The 8,033-nt window shown below is 42.9% G+C and overlaps 1 protein-coding gene across 4 annotated transcripts in view; it reads left to right on the top strand.

Moving 5' to 3' along the window:
* The window catches only part of NUDT13 (nudix (nucleoside diphosphate linked moiety X)-type motif 13), a 39,836-nt gene that overhangs the window by 10,022 nt on the left and 21,781 nt on the right, over window positions 1-8,033 (top strand). For all 4 annotated transcript variants that reach the window (XM_011927979.1, XM_011927987.1, XM_011928004.1 and 1 more), the window contains one exon: window positions 6,188-6,378. The gene's annotated coding sequence lies outside the window, so the exon portion shown is untranslated. Of the gene's footprint in view, window positions 1-6,187; window positions 6,379-8,033 lie in introns of those variants that run through there.

Consider the following 8,033-nt stretch of genomic DNA (forward strand, 5'->3'; position numbering starts at 1 on the left):
GGCATGGTGGTGGGCACCTGTAGTCCCAGCTACTTGGGAGGCTGAGGCAAAAGAATCGCTTGAACCTGGGAGGTGGAGGTTACAGTGAGCCGAGATCGCACCACTGCGCTCCAACATGGGTGACAGAGAGAGATTCCATCTCAAAAAAAAAAAAGTATCTGCACTCCCATGTTTACTGCAGCACTATTCACAATAGCCAAGATTTGGAAAGAACCTAAGTGTCCATCAACAGATAAAAGGATAAAGAAAATGTGGTACGTACACAATGAAGTACTATTCAGCCTTTGAAAAGAATGAGATCCTGTCAATTGCAACACCACAGATAGAACTGGAAGATATTATGTTAAGTGAAATAAGCCAGGCACAGAAAGACAAACTTCTCATGTTCCCACTCATTTGTGGGAGCTAAAAATTTAAACAATTGAACTCATGGAGATAGAGAATACAATGATGGTTACCAGAGGCAGGGAAGGGTAGTGTGTATGTGTGTGTGTGGCAGCATGGGGAATGAGGATGGTTAATGGGTACAAACATATAGTTAGATACAACGAATAAGATCTAGTACTTGGGCCAGGTGCAGTGTTTCACACCTGTAATCCCAGCACTTTGAGAGGCCGAGGCAGGCGGATCACTTGAGGACAGGTATTTGAGACCAGCCTGGCCAACATGGTGAAACCCTGTCTCTACTAAATATACTCCCCCCAAAAAATTAGAATTGGGCAACCTGGTCGGACGCAGTGGCTCACGCCTATAATCCCAGCACTTTGGGAGGCCAAGGTGGGTGGATCACTTGAGGTCAGGAGTTCATGACCAGCCTGGCCAACATGGTGAAACCCCATCTCTACTAAAAATTTAAAAAATTAGCCAAGAGTGGTGGTGGGCACTTGTAGTCCCAGCTACTCGGGAGGCTGAGGCAGGAGAATCACTTGAACGCAGGAGGCGAAGGTTGTAGTGAGCCAAGATCGTACTACTGCACTCTAGCCTTGGAGACAGAGCAAAACTCTGTCTCAGAAAAAAAAAAAAAGAATTGGGCAGCCATCACCACAATCAATTTTACAATTTTTTCATCACTCCGATTTAAAAATCCTGCGAAAGCCAGGTGTTGTGGCTCACGCCTGTAATTCCAGTACTTTGGGAGGCCAAGGCGGGTGGATCACTTGAGGGCAGGAGTTTGAGACCAGCCTGGGCAACATGGCGAAACCCTGTCTCTACTAAAAATACAAAAATTAGCCCGGTTTGGTGGCGGGTGCCTGTGTTCCCAGCTCCTCGGGAGGCTGAGGCTGGATCACTTGAGCCTGGGAGGTTGAGGCTGCAGTGAGCCGTGATTGCGCGATTGCACTCCAGCCTGGGCGACACAGCGAGACTCTGTCTTTCTTTTTTTTTTTTTTTTTTTTTTGAGACAGAGTCTCACTCTGTTGCCCAGGCTGGAGTGCAGTGCAGTGGCACGATATCGGCTCACTGATATCTCTGCTTCCCAGGTCCCAGTTCAAGCAATTCTCCTTCCTCAGCCTCCTGAGTAGCTGGGATTACAGGCGTGAGCCACCATACCCAGCTAATTTTTGTATTTTTAGTAGAGATGGGGTTTCTCCATATTGACCAGGATGGTCTTGAACTCCTAACCTCGTGATCCACCCGCCTTGACCTCCCAAAGTGCTGGGATTACAGGCGTGAGCCACTGCGCCCGGCCAAGATCCTGACTTAAAAAAAAAAAAAAAAATCCCATAAAAACCAAAATCCTGTTTCCATTAGCAGTTACTCCTCATCATCTTTGAACACTACCTCGTCCCCATCCCTAGGTACTTTTTATCTCATAGATTTGCCTATTCTGAATATTTCACGTAAGTGCAATCACAACCCTAGGTATATTTCATATAAATTGCCCCCATTCCTAGCCGATCACTAATGTGCTTTCTGTCTCTCTAGATTTGCCTATTATGAACATTTCATATGAATACAATATGTACTCTTTTGTGACTGGATTATTTCACTTAGTATAATGTTTTCAAGCTTTATCCGTATTGTAGTATATATAATTCCTCTTTGTTGCCAGAAAAATGTCATTGTATGGTTGGATATGCCACCTTTTGCTCTCCATTTATCAGTTGATAGTTATTTGGGTTGTTTGTACTTTTTTTGAATATTGTGAATAATGCTGTCACCAAAATTAATTTACAAGTTTGTGTGGACGTTTGTTTTCAATTCTCTTGGGAATATAAACCCAGCAGTTAAATTGCTGGGTCATTTGGTAACTCTATATTTAACTTTATGAGGAACCACCAAACTGTTTTCAAAAGCGACAGCACCATTTACAGTCTTACCAGCTGTGTATGAGGATTCCAATTCCACCACATCCTCACCACTTCTTGTCATTATCTGCATTTTGATTGTAGCTATCCATTGGGTATAAAATGATATCTCATTATGATTTGATTTGCATTTCCCATGCAAATCTTTTCATGTGCTTATGGGTCATTTTTGTATCTTCCTTGAAGATATATCTATTCAGATCCTTTGCTCATTTTTAAATTTGGTTGTTTATCCTTTTATGACTGTGTTGTTTAAGTGTTCTTTAGATATTCTAGATATAAGTCCCTTATCAGATACATGTCTTGCAATAATTTTTTCCCAATTCTATGAGTTGTATTTCTTTATTCTTCATGGGTATTGTTTGTAGCACAAAAGTTCCTAAAATTTTGATAATGTCTTATTTTTCCCTTTGTTGCTTGTGCAAAAAAAGCCAGATGAGGTTTTAATAGAAATTGCATTGAATCTGTAGATCAATTAGGGGAATATGCCATTTTAACCAAATTAGGCCTTCCTATTTATGAACATGGGATTTTTTCCACCATTCCAATATTTTCCAATATTTATGTTCAATTTCCCTACCTCACACCCAGACAGAGATAAAATCCAGGTCTATAATATGGTGGTCAAAAGCACAGATTATTTCTTAAGACAGATTTAGGTTAATATCCCATCCCTTCTACTGATTAGCTGTGTAAATATGGACAAATTACTTATCTTTTTAATTTTTTTTTTAGATGAAGTTTCGCTCTTTTACCCAGGCTGCAGTCTAGTGGTACAATCTTGGCTCACTGCAACCTCCGCCTCCCGGGTTCAAGTGATTCTCCTGTCTCAGCCTTGCGAGTAGCTGGGACTATAAGAGTATGCCACCACACTCGGCTCATTTTTGTATTTTTAGCAGAGACGGGGTCTCACCATATAGGCCAGGCTGGTCTCAAACTCCTGACCTTGTGATCTATCCGCCTTGGCCTCCCAAAGTGCTGGGATTACAGGCATGAGCCACTGCGCCTGGCCTACTTAATTTTTCTAAGCCTGTGTTTTCTCATCTGTAATGTGCAATTTTTTTTTTTTTTTTTTTTTTTTAGACAGGGTCTCTCTGTCACCAAGCTGGATGGAGTGCAGCGGCATGATCTCGGCTCACTCCTGGGCTCAAGCAATCCTCCTATCTCAGCCTCCTGAGTAGCTGTGACCACAGGTGCATGCCACCATGCCCGGCTAATTTTCGTATTTTTTGTAGAGATGGTGTTTTGTCATGTTGCTCAGGCTGGTTTCTTGAACTCCTGAACTCAAGCAATCTTCCCACCTCAGATCCCAAAGTGCTGGGATTACAGGCATGTGCCACCACACGCAGCCTAAAGTACAAATTTTAATGCGGATTTCATAGGATGTGAGGATTAATGACAAATGTGGGATACTTAGCATAATGCCTGGAACACAGCAAATGCTCAGTCTGAGCTATTTTTATTATTATAGCACTTAACAATTACTACAAAAAATAGTTATTTTGACTTTTAAAATTATTAGAGCCCCAATTTCCCCCTAAGCGTGTTTCTCCATCTCCTTAGAATCCATTGACTTTATATATTGTTTCCCTACAATCTTCTGTGTCTTCCTTAAGGATAATGAACCAATCTGATTTATTTTTTTATTTTTTTATTTTGAGACAACGTCTCATTGTGTCACCCAGGCTGGAGTGCAGTGGCGCAATCTCAGCTCACTGCAACCTCTGTCTCTTGGGTTCAAGCGATTCTTGTGCCTTAGCCTCCCAGGTAGCTGGGACTACAGGTATGCGACACCACACCTGGCTTAATTCTTGTATTTTTAGTAGGGTTTCTCTGTGTTGGCCAGACTGGTCTAAAACTCCTGACCTCAAATGATGTGCCCGCCTCGGCCTCCCAAAGTGCTGGGATTACAGGCATAAGCCACCATACCCGGCCTAATCTGATCTCATCTCTGATCACCATGCTCTTTCCTAACCTTTCCAAAAACGTGCAAGGCACACTCCCACCCCAGCGCCTTTGCATATGCTCATTTTGCTCTGTCTACAAATCTCTTTCCATAGATATAAACTTGGTTTCTTTATCACCTTCTTCAGGGTCTTTGTTTAAATATTATCTTAACAGTGAGGCTGACCATCCTATATAAAATAGCAAAATAATCCCTCTACTTACCTCGCTTTATTTTTCTTCGTAAGCTTTATAGCCACATGACACATTGTATATTTACTTGTTTGTTTCCCCTTCTAGAATGTAAGTTACACGAGGACAGAGATTTTCATGTTTTGTTCCCTGCTGTATCCTATCTCTATATCTCTATAACAGTCCTAGGTACATTGGGTACTCATTAAACACATGTTGAGTGAGTGGACTTCTTCTACTCTTGGCTAGGTGCGGTGGCTCACACCTGTAATCCCAGCACTTTGGGAGGCCGAGGCGAGTGGATCATTTGAGGTCAGAAGTTTGAGACAGCCTGGCCAACATGGCAAAACTCTGGCTCTACTGAAAATACAAAAATTAGCCGGGCATGGTGGCATGCACCTATAATCCTAGCTACTCGGGAGGCTGAGGCAGGAGAATCGCTTGAACCCTGGAGGAGGAGGTTTCAGTAAGCCAAGATTGCACCACTTCTCTACAGCCTGAGCAACAGAGTGACTCTGTCTCAAAAAAAAAAAAAAAAAAAAAGTGTCTTCTCTCATAGGCAAGTAACCTTAGAAGTAAAATGAGAAGAGAGGAGCACCAAAGTAGTTCTGCTGAGAGGTGAAGCCAGATGGACTTCCTGGGTCGAATGGGGACTTGGAGAACTTTTCTGTCTAGCTAGAGGATTGTAAACGCACCAATCAGCACTCTGTAAAAACGCACCAATCAGCACTGTGTCTAACTAAAGGATTGTAAATGCGCCAATCAGCACTGTGTCTACCTGAAGGATTGTAAATGCACTGATCAGCACTGTGTCTAGCTAAAGGATTGTAAATGTGCCAATCAGCACTGTGTCTAGCTAAAGGATTGTAAATGCACCAATCAGCACTCTGTAAAAATGCACCAACCAGCACTCTGTGTCTAGCTAAAGGATTGTAAATGTGCCAATCAGCACTGTGTCTAGCTAAAGGATTGTAAATGCACCAATCAGCACTCTGTAAAAACGCACCAATTAGCACTCTGTGTCTAGCTAAAGGATTGTAAATGCACAAATCAGCACTCTGTAAAATGGACCAATCAGTACTCTGTAAAATGGACCACTCAGCAGGATGTGGGCAGGGACAAATAAGGGAATAATAGCTGCACCCCAGACAGCAGTGGCAACCTGCTCAGGTCCCCTTCCACGCTGTGGAAACTTTGTTCTGTCGCTCTTCACAATGAATCTTGCTGCTGCTCACTCTTTGGGTCTGTGCCACATTTAAGAGCTGTAACACTCACCACAAACCTCTGCAGCTTCATTCTTGAAGTCGGGGAGACCAAGATCCCACCAGAAGGAACCAATTCCGGACACACTGCTAGGAGACTGCTTCCGGTCAAATGGAATGCTCTTCCTCTGATCAAGAAATGAATCCTACCATAAATTCAAATATATCTATACATACCTATACAGAGTCCCATCCTTTTAACTTGGAAGAACTTTATGAAATTTTAGAGCTAGTTCTAAAATGTGCAGAGAGAGAACTAGAGATATACTAAGGTTGAGAGGTATTTGATTCCCACCCCTACTTCATCCTCTCTCCAGCCTCATAATATATGCCTTCTGTGTACGAGGGTGGACTTAATGACTTTCTCTTTTTTTAATTAAAAAACGGATCTAATACTAGTTTACTTTCTCCAAGGATACAGTAGTTCTCTTGGTAATAAGATCTTAGATGTTCATGCTTTTGACAATCATGGTTAACTTGCAGCTGGAGAACCCGGCGGCATGCCTGGGAACTGAACTACAATTCCCAGAGTGCATCTCTAAGAGGATTCTGGGAAGTGTGGCAGAAGCTGCAATGGTCCCTCTGGGGAATGGAAGCCGTTGAACGTGAACATTTGGTTTCCTCCTTTGTGCTGATTCCTGAGGAGTAGGAAGGTGCCCCGAAAAGAATTCGGAGTGAGTACAGTGAAACAGAAACCTGCTCAGCTTCTAAGTGCAGAAAGGACTTCACAGGGAGGCATAATCAGAACTTGAAAAAAGGTCGTGGTCACAGCATTTTAACATGTTAGCTTGATCTCTTCCTTTTTGCAGAAACCACGAATATAACCATAGTTTTGCCTCATAAGTGTGGAGCTACCTCAGTAACCACAGCAAATCATTTTCTGATACTTTTTTGGAGAGTCATTTAAAAATGAAACTTGCTAACTTCTCACACTGTGCCTTAATTTTTATTTTTTTTTTAAAGGGAGGAAAAAATATTATTTAGAAAGCAAACTATAAAGCAGGTCAGTGAGACCTTCAAAGTTGTTTTCCCGTGGTTCCTCAGTTCTCCATATTTCCCCATCCCACGGAGGTCCACAGTCGTGGAGAAATGGACTCTAAAAAGAGCTCTTTTTTTTTTTTTTTTTGAGGCGGAGTCTCACTCTGTAGCCTAGACTGGAGTGCAGTGAGGCGATCTCCGCTCACTGCCAGTTCCGCTTCCCCGGTTCACGCCATTCTCCTGCCTCAGCCTCCCGAGTAGCTGGGACTACAGGCGCCCGCCACCACGCCCGGCTAATTTTTTTGTGTTTTTAACAGAGACGGGGTTTCACCGTGTTAGCCAGGATGGTTTCGATCCCCTGACTTCGTGATCCGCCCGCCTCGACCTCTCAAAAGTGCTGGGATTACAGGCGTGAGCCACTGCGCCCAGCCTAAAAGAGCTCTCTTAAATATTAGGGAACCTGGCTTCTTCTCGGTGGAAGTAACCACTAGATTCAAGATGAGCTTTTTTGTCACGCTCTTACTGCTTAATTAATCTTTCTTCTGGAAAGATGAACAGGATAAGAAACATGTGTGAATCATTTGTTATGGGGGGTTCAGAGAAACTATTAATGTTAAAGCACCTTGCCTCATCATTTAGTAGTTGGGTAAGACTGCTGTTACCTTTCATCTCTATCAAAGATTGTACTTTTAAAAACATAAATAGCTCTGTGACCATCAGCTCATGAATCAGCAGGCCATGATAATCTACAACTGGCTAAGCTTAATTTAGTAGCAGAAACTAGGCAAAACATCTGGCAACAGTTCCCAGGGTCCAAGAAACTCACCAAATGAATTCCCTTTGGCTCACGGAATATGGTGAGGTGTTTTGGGGAACAGTGGCATGGGAGGTAGCCTCATTAACCAGTTAGTCTCAGGAACTACTATTTTATTAGGCTTTTCTTTTGTCTTAAAAGGAGTAAGTACACATGGCTTTTTTTTTTTTTTTCAGTACAGAAAAATGAATAAAGCAAAAATTACTGGCACCTTTTTCAATCTTTACCGTCATCCCACTCCCCCAAATTTGTCACTCTTAACAGGTTGGTATGTATACTTCTAGTCATTTGAAAAATATAAATAAGGCCAGGGGTGGTGGCTCATGCCTGTAATCCCAGCACACTGGGAGGCCGAGGCAGGCAGATCACCTGAGGTCAGGAGTTCGAGACTAGCCTGACCAACATGGAGAAACCCCGTCTGTACTAAAAAATTACAAAATTAGCTGGGCATGGTGGAGCGTGCCTGTAATCCCAGCTACTTGGGCCGGGCGCGGTGGCTCAAGCCTGTAATCCCAGCACTTTGGGAGGCCGAGACGG

Source organism: Colobus angolensis, unplaced genomic scaffold, assembly GCF_000951035.1.
Source record: "Colobus angolensis palliatus isolate OR3802 unplaced genomic scaffold, Cang.pa_1.0 Scaffold12, whole genome shotgun sequence".
In the NCBI taxonomy this organism is placed as follows: Eukaryota; Metazoa; Chordata; class Mammalia; order Primates; family Cercopithecidae; genus Colobus; species Colobus angolensis.